We start from the raw sequence: 15,938 nt of genomic DNA on the forward strand, positions 1-15,938 counted from the left end.
AGTATTACCAAGAAATAAAGTACGTACACTCACTAGTGGAAAATGGGTTTTATAAGTCTACCTGGGTTTTATAAAAACGTCCTACCTATGAGCTTTCTTAATTAGTTGGGCTTCCAAAGGTAGTCATAATCGTAGGAAAACCAAATTGAGCGGTTGTGGAAGTCGTAACTATAAGTGGTAGTTTTGTAAATTATTTATGTAGTCCTCGTTTTAGGTAGGATAAAACCCTAGCTTAGATATTTTCCTCTTCGTTCTCTTACTCCTCTCTTCTCAAACACATCTTCTGTAAATCTCTTCACTCGATTCATATTATTGAAACCATGAATCGGATATATGTTCGTAGCAAATTAATTAAAATTATCTTTCCTAACCTATATTTTGTAAACCAAATCCATCTTCAGAAACCAAACCCAATATTTCAATAATCCAAATCTCTTATTGAACCCCAGAAGTTTGATTTTCTCCGACATAATTCCTAGCAACTTAATATCTTATTTCTCTGCACGAAATATTACAGACCAGTCCAAGAAAATGAGTTTAGTAAACCCTAGTTTCTTTGTTTATGGCGATGTTGTGAGTGTATATAGTGAAAATAAATCAAGGATTCACAATTTTTATGTTTCTTTGTTTGATTTCATGGAGTTTAAATCATGGGTTTGGTTTTAATTTCAGTTTTATGATCTCAATTTTGAGTTAGGTTACTATATTTATGTACATCTGGTTGTATTGATTTTCTAGGGTTTATTTTTGTTTTGATTTGGTTTGTCTTAACAGTATTCCATCATTTAGATCTGAAATTTGTTGGATTTATAATGAGTTTGGTGTGTGATTTTTTCAGGCTAAGTAGATTATTCGAAAGCAGAGAAGCAGGAACAATCATATTTTGGGGTGCTCAAGCACAACAACTTCATGGTAAGCTTGATTTGTAATCAATTACTGTACCTAAAACAGAGTCATCGTATTTACTAATCCATTACTTTTGCTTTTGAAAGTAGGGTCTGTGGAGGAACACTTGAGAATTTTTAAATCTCTGCTGATTCTCAACCAAAAGAGAAGACATCAATGACGTTGATGGTGCTGAATAAAAGCTTCATGAATGTAAGGATGTAATTTTTTTTTTCCTCAATCTGTTTGCAACACGTCAAATTTGTCTTTTAATGTTACACCCAAATTACTTCTAGTTGTCCTTGCTGAAGTCTTATATCATTCATGTCAATTGTTTAGAGTTCACACTAATCATTGTACTTGTTTTTGTAATATGTATTGCACTTTCATGTCATTGATGTTATAATTTGGTGTTCTATTTTTTTTTTTGCTGTTGCAGGGGAGCCATCTAAATGACATTTATTAGACTACGAAGTGGTGAGAACTTGGGGTTTCACAACATGCAAGCTTGTATTAAAATGGTGCAGGCATTTATGTTAGCATCTCTCCTTTAGCTCACATCAAGCTTGGATTTTATCATGTATTGGGTACCTCCAATGTAAACGAAGGATTGTGCGGTCACTTAACTAAGGTAACTCACTTATCCAATCATTTCGAATATGAGATACTAAGAAGTTCTTTATTTCCCACTTTTGAATGTAAGGGTAAGACTTGGACCTTAAACCTTGATTGTTGAAGCTCTAACAGTATTCTGTATCTAAATTACTTGTTTTATCATATTCAAGTAGCTACCGTTTTCTAGGAAACAAGCTTGAGCAACTGATTCGATTGAAGAGTTCCTTTACTGTGTTGCAGTGTGATTGCATCTCTGGAGATAAGTCCCAATGGAAGTATTAGTTAGCAGGATCTTCGAGCATTTCTGAAATGGGATGTTGTCCATCTCGATTTTCCATGCCCCTCCAACTGATAAGTTGGAGACTACATGATCCCACTATAGTCAGGTATAAACTTTATGCAAGTGTGATACTCTTCTGCTTTTGTGTAACTTATAATTTTTGCCGTTGTCCAGTACTTATTAGGCACTGGTTCATTGAGAGTTGGAGCTCAATTCGTGTACTAATATTTTGGAATGGTTTCCTTATAGTTCCAGCTGAAGGGATTGCTCTCCTCATTTATGGCACCAAACCACCACATAGCCCTTTGCTAGTTGGGTACTTCAGTGAGGTATACGCCTATTTTTGATTAATATTCTCAGCTGATTTTCTTTATCCCGTTTTTCTTATCCACCTTTATTTGTTTTCCAGTTACGCAACTTGCTAAAGGTGTATCATGGTTATGATCATAAGTTGTAGTTTAGCTTATGCTGGGGAAGACAGTCCTACTGATAAACTATGTCCAAGTAAGGAAAAAATACATTTTTCTAGTTCATGTTCTACAATGACAACGGTTTGCCTATTTTATTCGATTTCTACTTACTAACAAGTGGGTCTCTACCAGGGCCGTGGAGATGTATTCCTCCATCTAGTTGACTTGATTTATAATCAATTATGTTTTTGACTTGTTATTTGCGGTTAGAAAGATCTTCAGGTAGGTATTGCTTCTGTTATTGCAGTCGTTTTGAATCATGCAAGAGGTGCTTTATAGCTTGGACGTCTTTATTTACGTAAATCCCTTGTTTGCCTATATGATGCAGATTCTCATGTTACTACGATTTTGAGGATACACTCTTGTGAAGAACTTAAAGGGCCTGTTTCAAAGCTTTGGGTTTGACGCATATCCAGTAGTCATTAGCCTTATCATCTTTCAGGTATTATTGTCCCGTAGTCTGGTCATAGAACCTGACCCTGAAGGTGCATCCACTAGTATATAAGTTCTATACATGTTGGAACCTTTTTTTTTTCGTTAACAAATTTCTCATGAAAATAGCAATTTATTTTCAAAAGTAGCTGGCCCATACCAACTTACTTGTGTTGAATGATTGGTCAGTATATAGTGTGGTCGCTCACTGACCCACTTCCCTTAAGTTGTAAAGAGTTAACGTTTGTTTTTGGATGAAACCATTATTGGAATTAGCTTTTAATTGCTTAGAAATGCTCAACTCATTATCTTAGTGGGGTTCTGCAGCTGTTCATAGTAAATATGTTGCATTTCTAAAAGCTATATGTTTGCCGCATCTTATGTTCCGCTGATGTTAGGATCAATGATTACATTATCTTTTGCGGGTGAAACTTTGAACTGTATGAAAATTTTTGAACTTTTTAAATTAGGTTTGTAAACGAATTTCAGATTGAGCATTACTCTAGCGCTGAAAATGTCACTGGTTTGCAGGTGTTGATGGTAAGAAAGGTGGTGGTGGGCATCAAGCGAACCTTACCCCTTGGAAGGAAAGACCCTGCAAGTGGAGGCATCAGGTCAAAAAAAACTCCAAAATCTACACTTCAGTGGTGATTATTTTGCAGAGTAAGGCTAACCCCTATGGGCTAGATTGAACTGCTAGATTGGCCAAAAAGTGTTGCAAATCAAGAAAAAAATGTGGGGAAAAAGTTAATACTACTTCTGGATACTTCTCTCTCCTAGCAACTGCTCGCAGTCCAAGTAGCAGCGAGATTGAAACGCGCTCTAAAAATAATTTTATGCTGAACCGTTCAGCGCTCATATTTTTTGTTATAGTATCATATTCCGATGGTGTACAATACTAGCTGATTCATTTTCTCACTCTAGGTCATGTCCTATTCGTACACTAAAAAATTTTGATACATTTTCCCACTCTCTGTCCACCTAAGCTTCAATTCTTATAGTCCTCCCTAATTACACTGTCCTCTCTGCAATTCTGTCCCCACATCCTCCTCGATCCGCAAATATAAAATCACAGTTCTTCAATGCAATGGAAGAGTACGAACACCTCGGGTGAAGAAAAGCATATTTTTGTGCTGTTTTCTGCACGAAAATGATAATGGTTCGGTGTTGTCATTGTTTTGTTCAAAACGCTGTATCCTTCAGCGTTGGACGATGTACTGTTCAGCGCCACACCATAGGATTTAGGAGGTTGACCAATCTAACTGCTGCTAGATATATCTAGTCCAGGGGTTAGCCTAAGAAAAAGACATTCATTGATCACGTGTTGTCTTTTTTTATCCCTCATGTTAGGGCCACAATCACTGGGTTGCATTTCTTTAATCTGTAATTTATTTATCTTTCAGATTTGAAACCTTGATGTTGTAAAGTAAATTCAGTTATAAAGATAATGTTCATGCAATTTCAAATTATGGTTCGTTCATATCGTATTTTATTCTTTCTTGAGATTCAGCTGAATCAGCTTCCCTGCTGATTAAGCTAAATCAAATTTCATTTTTTTTTATAAAATATAATCAATGATACGACTTTGTCTTTCAGATCGTTCTACATAGTCTGTTCAAGATGGTCGTAATCTGAAAAATTATAAGAATCCCAGAGACAGTCTTTTGATAATTAAGACTACAATGTTAGGCTCCCAAAAGCAATCCTTTCTAGAGGTTTTAAGTGTGTTTCTGACCGACTTTTTTATTGCATTTTCCACTAGTGACTTAATTATAAGAAAAAGGTTGAGCCGGGGCGTGAGGCCCCGGTGATACCTAGTATCAATGGATAAGAAAAACATATTGATGTAGTTTAAAGTGGCTTCGTGGGACGTACAAATTTAAAAACCATGTGTCATGTGTTGAAGACTACAAGTTGCACGACATTAATCAGAGGCTGGGTTATGAACGTCAGCATTTTATTTTATTGACATTGTATTTCAGGTGAGGGGGTCGATTCACCAAATTGATCTTTCAAGTTATTTAGAGACGCTTTATCATGATCCTTTGGGTAGAAAACATTATGCTGCAACTAAAAGCGGCCAATTAAAACCCATATATAACGAAATTACCGAACATCGCTTATGTCTACAGTTGTCAACTTCAAGAATACCAATTAATGTCCGGTGTTCAATGTTGATCCTGATGGACACATATTGTATACTAATATCCGAGTTCCCATCATTTAATGGTTTTACGCATAAAATGTGGTGGTATTTAGGCTTATCTTCGTCTTATGGTGCCTGACAAACAAATAAACTTATTTTAAGATACATGCAATGTGTATTCAAAAATTATTAACAGTAAAGGTTGAGAACTGATAGATACCAAACCAATAACATAAGATTGAGGTGATTTTTATATGTAATTCTCGTTTTCGGAGTGACAATAACGGTACAAAAACTATTTAATATGTTTTACGATTTGTTCTACAAAATTGTTGTGTAAACCTAAAGTATTTATACTAAAAGGAGAGGTTGAGTCGGGGCCGTAAGGCCCGGTGATACCTAGTAGGAAATATAAAAAATATGATATGATATTTTGTTTGTATAGAAACTAATTATTTTATATGAAGTTTATTTATAAATTAATAAAGTATTAATTAATATATAAATTAATAATTATTAATTCTATTGATTAATTAATATCTCGTTTAATTAATAAATTTTGATGATCCCAATCATGATTTTTAAAAGCGTACGTTAGGTGATTTCTATATGTAATTCTCATTTTCGGAGTGACAATAACGGTACAAAAACTATTTAATATGTTTTACGATTTGTTCTACAAAGTCGTTGTGTAAACCTAAAGTATTTATATTAAAAGGAGAGGCTGAGTCGAGGCCGTAATGACCCGGTGATACCTAATAGGAAATATAAAAGATATGATATGGTAATTTTGTTTATATAAAAATTAATTATTTTATATGAAACTTATCTATAATTAATTTATTAATTAATTAATATCTCATTTAATTAATAAATTTTGATGGTCTCAATCATGATTTTTAAAAGCGTAAGGCGTAAGTTTCGCTTCAAAAAATTCTCCAAACCCCTTCGAAACGCCGAGGGGATTCGAACCTCCCTCCTCCACCCCACCTAAAGTAGGCCTAGCCCCTGAGCCACGAATTACTTTTTGACAGTTATAGGACATATATTCATTCTATACAAAAATTATCTTCTTAGTTGAGCATTTAAACATGGAAAATTTCTTGTTTGGTCTTAGGCCCATATAGTTATTTATAGTAGGGTCCAACCGCAATTCTTTTTTATCTGGAGGTCCAAAATTAATTAAAACATGGAAATGTCTATAATGCCCATTACTACCAAACGTGTGTGTCTACACTGCTTACAAATTTGAGTACATATCTGGTACACTGCTTAAAAATTCGAGTACATATTTGCTACCCTGCTTACAAATTTGAGTACATATCTGTCTGAGTACATATCTGTCGTACTGCTTACAAATCCGATTATATATCTGAATGCTTACAAATTCGAGTACATATTTGCTGCACTGCTTCCAGGTAGAGTACAAATCTGTAAGAATCAATGATAAATAAATTAGAAAACGTATTACATCACATACATTGTAGGATCATACAATGTAGCAACCCAACCTTCTATGTTCCTCCAAATCCATTTGCAGCACACCTTCTTTCATGTTTTAATTAATTTTGGACCTCCAGATAAAAAAAAATCCGGTTGGACCCTACTATAAATAACTATATGGGCCTAGGACCAAACAAGAAATTTTTCATAAGATAAAGTAATCAGAGACATCATCGTCGTATAAACTAAGTTGTTATAGCTGGTTTATCTTCTTTTTCCTCTACCTTAGGTGATCTTGAATGGAGAGAACCATGTTCAATATGGAGGATCTTCCTAAAGATATTGTATCAATAATTCTTTCGCGTGTAACTGGTGAATGCGTCTTAAACTGCAAGTTGGTATGCAAGATATGGGAAACACTCCTCCGCGATAGAAAGGTGAAGGAGGGTCTTCTTTACTCTGCTACGCTACGCAGACATCCCCCAACAGTAATATGGGAAAGGATGGCTACATTTTATTACGGAGATTATGATGACATTATGAGTGATTATTACACAGTGAACCCTTTGAAACCCCTTACTAAGATCGAGCATCCAAAAGTTAGACGGGGTGATGCTAATATCCTGATAGGTTCTTGCAATGGTTTGGTTTGTTTGGGTATATCTAATAATCACGGTGTCCGTGATCCAGTCCATGTCTGCAATCCGTTCACCGGAGAATATGCCAATCTTCCAATGCTAAACATGGATAAGTCTGGTGACTTCTCTGTTATAGTATATGGATTCGGTTATTTACAGAAGACTAACGAGTATAAGGTTGTGAGGATTTACTACCCCAGCTATCCAGGTGTTGGTTCGGTCCAGATATACACTCTTGGCAGTCGCAGAGGATGGAGAAGCATTGGAGAAATTAAACACAACTTGTGCAATCCTGGTGTCCTAGCAGATGAAACACTCTATTTCATGAATGCCGGAAGGAAAATTTCTTGTTTGGTCCTAGGCCCATATAGTTATTTATAGTAGGGTCTTACCGGAATTTTTTTTTATCCGGAGGTCCAAAATTAATTAAAACATGGAAATGTCCATAATGCGCATTACTACCAAACGTGTGTGTCTACACTGCTTACAAATTTGAGTACATATCTGGTACACTGCTTAAAAATTCGAGTACATATTTGCTACACTGCTTACAAATTTGAGTACATATCTGTCGTACTGCTTACAAATCCGATTATATATCTGAATGCTTACAAATTCGAGTACATATTTGCTTCACTGCTTCCAGTTAGAGTACAAATCTACAAGAATCAATGATAAATAAATTAGAAAACGTATTACATCACATACATTGTAGGATCATACAATGTAGCAACCCAACCTTCTATGTTCCTCCAAATCCATTTGCAGCACACCTTCTTTCAAACACACGTCACAACCAATTTGTAACTTCATCAAGACCACCACCGATTTCACAGGCTTGCAAATCTGAACCAACAACAACTCATGTTCCTATCATTCAAAATCTGTCATTTCTTGCAATAAGTTCTGAACTGCAGCTCCAGATCATCTCCATATCCAATTCCAGTACTGAATCAAACGTAACAAAGAGCATCTATTTCAGTATTTCATATACGTACTGAATCAAACATAACAAGGAGCACTTCCTATGAGTATGCGATATATGTACTGAAGATTCATGAACTACAAATCAACAGTATGACAACAACAGGTGACAGATCTATGAAAAATAAGAGAATCGAAAGACATATTACAGTATTTCACATAAGTACTGAAGGGTAAGACTAAAAAATGAGCAAAAACACAGCAAATAGCACTTCCTATCAGTATTATACATACATACTCATGGATCGAACCAAAAAAATTGGAAAAACTTCAAATAAAACAAAATTAGAAGAGTTTTGTATCAGTACGCCATATATGTACTGTCAATTCATACACGAAAAACAACTGTAACAAACCTAAAAAATGTTATAATGTTGAACCAATGATAAATCACAAATAACCGATACAGTTTTAGTTACCTGTAACCCTGGGAAAACAGCATTGTTAATCGCAGATTCCATATCAACCCAAAGAACAGGATCTTTCTTGAAGAAAATCATGCCACCTCTGGGACCTCGTAATGACTGCAAATTGAAACAGAAGACATAGTAAACAACATGACCCTTGAACCTAAACCAATAAAAAAAATGCTGCTTGTGTTGGTGTCAGTAGTTGCAGTCTTGCAGACTTCATGAATGGGACTAGGTGTACCTTGTGAGTGGTGGTTGTTACAACATCACAGTATTCAAATGGGTCGGCAAGTACAGATGCAGCAACGAGACCACTTATGTGAGCCATATCCATCATGAGAAAAGCCCCAACAGAATCTGCAATCTTCAAGAAACATAGCAGGAAAGGGAATTAGGTGTGCGTAATGGGTTAACTAGTCTGATTCTCTGATCACTAAGAATCACAACTATTTACAATCAAAAGATATGTGTATACCTTTCTCATTCGAGGATAATCGAAATCACGAGGATAAGCACTAGCACCAACAATGATGAGTTTTGATCGAAAGAGGGTGGCAGTTTTCTCAAGCATATCAAATCAATAAGGCATGCAAGTGAATTTGGTAATGAATGCAAATTATCAACGAATTATAAATGAACAACAATAGACCACATAGTCATTACACAATATAAGAATGCAGAGCAGCACCTGTTGATTCATCAAGACGGTAGGGCATCGATTCAAAATAAATCGAAGTCCCAGATACCCGTCTTTTAGGAGTCATAAATCCATGTGACAAGTGACCTCCATGAGGAAGATCCAGACCCTGTGCCAGTTACATGAACAAATTAATACAGCCCCATATTTTGAAAGGAGAGTTGATTACATCCCTTAGGGGTTCAAAACTGATTTCTGGAGAGAAAGAGAAAGAGGCCTCAACTTACCATAATACGGTCATGTGGGTTGAGAAGTGCAGTGTAAACTTAAAGTTAGCAGGAGAACCAGACAGAGGTTGGACATTAACTCCCCATTTCTTTGGGTCTAAGTGAAATGCAGCCAAAGCCCTTTGTTGACAAAGTGTCTCTAGCTCATCAATGTACTCATTGCCACCATAGTACCTACATTGCAGAATGAAATGATCAAATGCATTTCAATACAACTACAGGGAAAAAATACAACATTAAGCACCATCTTTACCTTTTACCATGAATCCCTTCTGAATACTTGTTTGTGAGGCAAGAACCCACAGCTTCCATCACTGCGCGAGATGTAAAATTCTCTGAAGCAATGAGCTCCAAGCTGTTAAACTGACGATTCTTCTCACTATCAATTATTGAACGTACTTCAGGGTCTGCCTAACTTGAGAAGGTAATCTATCCGCAGTAGTAGTACCCAACTTGGGGAAAAAAGTTGAAGAACCTTTAGTAAAAAGATTGGGTTGTTGTACAGCAGCACCCATTATTGCAGCTCTCACTGTATGCCTGCATCTTCTTCACTTCTCCTTAAACATAACAAGGAACACTTCCTATGAGTATGCGATATATGTACTGAAGATTCATGAACTACAAATCAACAGTATGACAACAACAGGTGACAGATCTATGAAAAATAAGAGAATCGAAAGACATATTACAGTATTTCACATAAGTATGAAGGGTAAGACTAAAAAAGGAGCAAAAACACAGCAAATAGCACTTCCTATCAGTATTATACATACATATTCATGGATCAACCAAAAAAATTGGAAAAACTTCAAATAAAACAAAATTAGAAGAGTTTTGTATCAGTACGCCATATATGTACTGTCAATTCATACACGAAAAACAACTGTAACAAACCTAAAAACCATAAAAGCGTCAATCAAATCGATTTGATTATCAGAATACAATCAAAAAAACAAATCAAAAAAGAAAACCGAACAAATAATCAAACAAGATGATTAGAAAGCATACCTGGAAACAGAAAACAAATATTCTCCTCGTAAATCATAAGAATTTTATATTAGTACACCAAATATGTACTGTCAATTCATACACAAAAAAAACTGTAAAAAACCTGAAAACATAAAAACGTCAGGAAAATCGATTGCATCTTCATAATACAATCAATAGAAGAAAAACGAAAAAATAATCAAAGAAGATGATAAAAAACATACATGGAAACACAACAAATCTTCTTGTCGTAAGTCATAACGATGCATCTTCTTCTTCTTCTTCATTCAAAATAATCTAGGTTTCTGTCAATACAGGATATACGTACTGTTGTTTCATACAAAAAAACAAATCTAAAAACAACAAAATGGAACTAGTTAGATCAAATCTAATATCGAAATGAACCAAAAACGTGATTATTCATCTAGATCTAGTAAATAATCAAGAAATCAAACATGGAGATCAAAATCTTAATCAAACACCACAACGATTAGACCATGGATCGAACAAAAAAAACTGGAAAAACTTCGAATAAAACTTGCAGAGCTCGAACAAAAAATCGTTGTGATGATTAATATCGTAAGAACAAAAAATCCACCTACCGATTACACTTGCAAGAGCTCGAACTCATGAATCGAACAAGGACCTCAAATAATCTTCACTTGCAGAGCTCTTCTCTGAAAACATAAATTGAGAGAATGAAAAAGAAACGAACGTGTTTCTTAGCTTAAAAAAACTTGCGGGGTGTTTTGGGAATTATGATAATACGTCACATGTGTCCCGCACGTGTACAGGACCTAGGCTTAAAAAATTAGGTCCAGTTTCATGTTTTCTTTTAATTATGGACCTATGCTTACTGGGCTTTAGTGGGTGGACCTGCCATTAACTAAGACTACCATAATAGTACCTATTGGTAATTCCTATTTAAACATAAATTTCATAGCTAACTAAGAACAACTAGTTTTATTTATAGGCGCTTCAAACACTAACCATGAAACGACGCTTCACGCTTCAACATACGCATCGCTTCTTAAAAATGAAAAACGCTTCACGCTTTAAAAATCTTGGTCCCAACAACATTAATTTATAAAGTTTCTACTGTACTTTGAGATGCAGTATTTTTCATGGTCTCCAACAAAAGATTTGTTAAAAGAAAATGACCTGCAACAAAATTGAAATAATATAAGATAGAAACATCGCCAGTTACGTGTCCACAAAATTAAATTATGTTGGGGAATAAGGAATTAGATAAGACGGTCAGGACAGTATAGCGCAGAACTCAAGTACGAAAGGACGTCTTGTTGGTTGATGCTTGATAAGGTTAGAGTACCCTAATAAATCTCTATATTGACAGACAAAACATAATCCTGACCACTGATACGACGTACCTAGATGATTTGTTGCAAACTGAAGCTCTATCTTGTCTGCAGAGAGCTTGTAAGGCAATACCATAACTCCTGCATTATTACTGCAGCAAAGAGTAAAAACTTCTTAACAAAAAAACATTCATCCCCAAAAAAGCACATAAGAAATTGCAAAAGAGTAGTGAAAATAAACCTCTCAAATTATTTGGATACTTAGAGCAACCACAGTCACGATACCCAAATTTGGTCCCAGAAAATATCGCAGTGGTGAGGAGTAAACCCAAATTTGGTCGCCAAATCTCTGCACAATATATCCATTTAGTAAATAAAATTCAATGAAACTTCCAAGCAAATACTTACCGTCCATGTATACTAGTACAACCGTTGCCACGGTGGGAGGGCCGACCGAAGAACTTGACGAAACGTCACCACTACGTGATTGCATAGATTCAGATTTTTAAAATTTGGCTGCAACTCTCTCTGACAAACAGTTTGCAAGAACTACAAACTTTTAGTATTTGATAGACTACCAAGAGACAATTGGCATGCCTGTAGACCATTGGGGTCACAGGTTTCCAGTATTTTAAGACATGGGGAAATTCGGACTGCCAATTATAACGCCCATTTTATTTTAAGACATGGGAAAATTCGGACTGCCAATTATAACGCCCATTTCAGAAAAATGATACTTTCATTTGTTTCGTTTTTGTCTGAAAATAGGACAAGAACTGAGAATATCACTTTTCCTGGAACAGAAGGAATGTTTCTACTGGGCTAGTTAAAAAGTGAATGACGAACTGCCAGTATTCGCATCAAAGTTGCTTCTTTAGCAAAAATTACTTGCATTCTTTAGCAAAAGTTACTTACATTATTAATACAGCTTATACTTGCTTTTGTTTTCTAAAAAATCAAAACATATAAGGAGACTTTTTACAATTCTATGAATTTCTTTTAAATTTTTCTGAAACATTCAGGGAGGAATATTTAAAAAATCTACATTATCATCAGCTGTCTTCTTCAGTTAGCACACTACCATGTAAGATAAGGTCCGAGAGGTTTCTGCGAAACAAACATCAAAATTGATCAGTTTACCCGGTTTAGATATATTTTCTCAAAGGGACATCAAATTTAAACGAACAAGGGAAACATACCACAATTCTCTCATGATACCAAGGTTTAGGTGACATATAATCAACCTGATGGACTTCTTTTCCATCTGCAAGCCTAGCACGTTCTTCCGCTGCAATTTTCACGAAATGATAGAGCAAGGACCAGAAAGAATGATGAGAAAGACAATATGAAGAGCTACGTACAAAACTTCTATTTTATCTTTAACAAGAGTTGAGATATTGCAAGGTGCTTAATTTTGCTACTCTCTCAACAAATCAATCAAATGAAAAAGAAATGTAGTAGTCGGGAGTACTTACGGAACTCTTTCAAACCGCCAGACAAAAGAGGGTTATTACTTTATTTACTCTGACTCCTTCGTTGTCGTTGGGCTCATCATTCTGATTACCATTTTTCTCCTCCAACTTGTTCTTCTTTAGTGGTGGCTCTTCTCGGGAGTTTCTGATGGTTTTCTGCTTACCCTTAAACCATTTTACACAGCGATCGCCTAAATCTTCAAACCCAAAAACAAAATATTAAAAGGAAAAGAATGAAAAGCAAAACTATATACAGGTGAGCTAGATATAAATTTTTTTTAGTGGCATATGATTAAATAAACTAATAATAACAATACCAAATTAAGATTTATGAACCCACATGGAAAACTTTAAAACCCCAGAATTAACAAAGATATTTCAGCTCATAAAACTGGGCACACTGTACAAGATTTGTAAATAACGATGTGTAACATAGATGTAATACTTTCAGAACCACTTGAGAAACAACAAAAGCATATCATTTCCCTCATGAAATGGCAATCAGACCCTAGCAATCACCAAATTCAAGAAAGGTGCCTAACTGAGAGAAAAAATCCATAGGGGTGTAGAAACATCTGTTTATCTATTGACCTTAACATATCAAATTCACCATTATAGTCTATAGAACAGAAGTCAGAAGTTAGGCATGGCTGCAAACCCTTGGGCACCTATTTAGCATACAATACGTCCATGCAAAATAATGGAGAGTAGTAGAGTGCAAACGATCAACTAGCTTCACCAACCCTCCACATTCAGAAACAAAAACTCCCATAACAATCACTCAAATGGAAAAATAAAAAGCCTCAATTTGAAGGCAAGTACACTTACCAGTCTCTTTGCTACTATCAACTTTATCCTCATCCACTCTCAAGCCACCATTTTTGTCAATCACCTTCACATTGGTCTCACCATTCTGCTTACTACTTTGCTCCTCTATAATCTTCAGTAGTTCCTCTTTCAGAGATTTCCTGCTGGTCTCATCCCCAGTGTCTAACATTTGAATAATGCGAGCATACAATGCTGGTTTTATCATCACAAGGAAAAAATTAAGCATGAGAAGAGAACTGAATATAGGCGACTCAAACAATGAATTGAATAAATAATATAGCCTCTATTCATTTATCACAAAACAACATGCATGGGAAACTTGAAATTCCTAGAATTAACAGACAGTGGTCCATTCATAACGACGATGTGCAGAACAGATGTAATAATTTGTGAACCACTAAAGTAAAAGCATAATTTCTAAACTGAAATGATAATCAGATCCTAATAGCATAATTTCTTCAGAAACCCGTAAATGCACAATTGTTCACAATAACTATTTTGAGAACTAAGTAGATGGCCATATTCAAAGCAAGTGCCAAATCTATGCAAACTCAATGTTGGTGTGTTTTACTATAACAAAGTTTGCTGTCGGAGACAAATTATTGAAATGATTTCAAAATCAATATTAAGAACTAAGATCTCCTCCTCCACTAAATTCCCACATTTTGCAGTAAACCAATGAGTAAAGAACCAGTAAAAAACATAAGTTTGACACCAAGCATGAATCCAGGTCCTACACTTTTGATTCATATGTTAATGGGAATGAAAACAAGAATATACATTTGAATTACCTTCTGTCAGAATCCTCCTGAAACCATTTCAATGTGGTACTCTTGCCAAAAGATTCTTTGCTCAAGGGTGCGATTATTAGGCTATCTGCAGTGCACGCAAGTGCACCCTATCGCGGCTCTTTAGTTGTAGTACTTACTCATTTCCCATGGTAAGTTTCATTCACTGCACAGTTGCATTTTTCAACAGAGTTCAAGCCATTCCAGTTCAAACATCCCAACACCAAAACTGCACTGCAATCTGCAACTTACCATTTCATGTCTATCTTCTCAACTCAACTTCATCATCTTCTGCCAATAAAACTTCCTCCAACTGAAGACAACAACAAGGCAAATCTCCACAAACAACACCGCCAAATCTTCACTGCTTGCCAGTTCAATTCCATTACCTCAGCACTTCAAGCCTAGCCATTGCTCCAGCTCTTCCATGCTTTCTCTGCAATCATTCCTAAACATACAGCTATAATTCATACTCCCGGTAACTCCAGCTGCTGAGGACCAACACCACCTGAATCTTCATACTCCATTCAAGATCAACACCTTCCGCTCCTTTCTTCCTTGAACTTCTTCCAGCACCGACACCAACCGTCCTTCAAATCGGCAAACCCTAAATCAAGCTCCATCTTTATGTTCTTCTGATTCTCCACATGCAGCCATGAATCAATAGCAGTACACTAGGGTCCTCTTTTATTTCTTGATTCTAACACGGATTCAAGGAAACCCCATTTCATGAATTCACCACAGCAACCACAAGAATCAACATCTCCTCCTGATTCTCCATCTCAATCACCGTTCCACCTAATTCAGCCACAGATTCACCTCAACGAACCCTAGATTCAGAATCATGAGACCCTAATTTCCATTTCTTACTTCAATCAGTTCAAGAAAAAAACTCATCTGCGATTCCTCTCAACGGAAGCATTTCCAGTTTCAAATCTCAGTTCAAGGAAACCCTAACTTCGAACCCTAGTTTCAAATTGCAATTTCACCCTTCTTCTCGATTGAATTATCTTCAAATCAAACCTAGAAACATCACCCTTCAAAACCAGTAACCACTTCCCATGAACATCTCCATCTTGTCTTCTTGGCTTCAATTCTCTGTTGGAGTTTGGGGACGAAGAAGAAAAAACAACGAAGGAGAGGGAAGAAAGAAGAAGGAAAAAGAAAAGAAGGAGAAAAAAAAAGGTGGCCGGGATTCGATCCCGCACCCTTAAGGTCAGTTTGACAAAAATGTCATCCATAAGGATATTTTTGGTTTTCAGCCCTGACAATTTACAATCTTTTTATTCCAATCGATCATTTACATTTTACAAAAAAAGT

General features: G+C 35.8%; 3 long non-coding RNA genes and 1 pseudogene across 9 annotated transcripts; 1 reads left to right on the forward strand and 3 right to left on the reverse strand.

Moving 5' to 3' along the window:
* Positions 1-220: 220 nt before the first annotated feature.
* LOC113299416 lies at positions 221-4,125 on the forward strand. 7 transcript variants are annotated; one of them, XR_003334882.1, is made up of 10 exons: positions 221-535; positions 839-912; positions 993-1,098; positions 1,325-1,516; positions 1,741-1,886; positions 2,030-2,109; positions 2,190-2,284; positions 2,383-2,472; positions 2,579-2,692; positions 3,214-4,125. It is a non-coding gene; the product is annotated as an uncharacterized LOC113299416 (long non-coding RNA). The 7 variants fall into 7 exon arrangements; XR_003334879.1 differs by having other exon boundaries at positions 996-1,098; XR_003334881.1 differs by having other exon boundaries at positions 242-285; positions 996-1,098.
* Positions 4,126-7,517: 3,392 nt separating this feature from the next.
* LOC113295835 lies at positions 7,518-9,742 on the reverse strand (annotated as a pseudogene).
* Positions 9,743-11,338: 1,596 nt separating this feature from the next.
* LOC113300451 lies at positions 11,339-11,633 on the reverse strand. Its single transcript, XR_003335803.1, has 2 exons — positions 11,603-11,633; positions 11,339-11,375 (listed from the first exon to the last, which is right to left on the reverse strand). It is a non-coding gene; the product is annotated as an uncharacterized LOC113300451 (long non-coding RNA).
* A 751-nt stretch (positions 11,634-12,384) lies between these two features.
* LOC113299418 lies at positions 12,385-15,783 on the reverse strand. Its single transcript, XR_003334885.1, has 5 exons — positions 14,622-15,783; positions 13,831-14,022; positions 13,006-13,199; positions 12,730-12,818; positions 12,385-12,637 (listed from the first exon to the last, which is right to left on the reverse strand). It is a non-coding gene; the product is annotated as an uncharacterized LOC113299418 (long non-coding RNA).
* Positions 15,784-15,938: the final 155 nt, after the last annotated feature.

This window comes from Papaver somniferum, chromosome 7 (genome assembly GCF_003573695.1).
Source record: "Papaver somniferum cultivar HN1 chromosome 7, ASM357369v1, whole genome shotgun sequence".
NCBI lineage: Eukaryota > Viridiplantae > Streptophyta > Magnoliopsida > Ranunculales > Papaveraceae > Papaver > Papaver somniferum.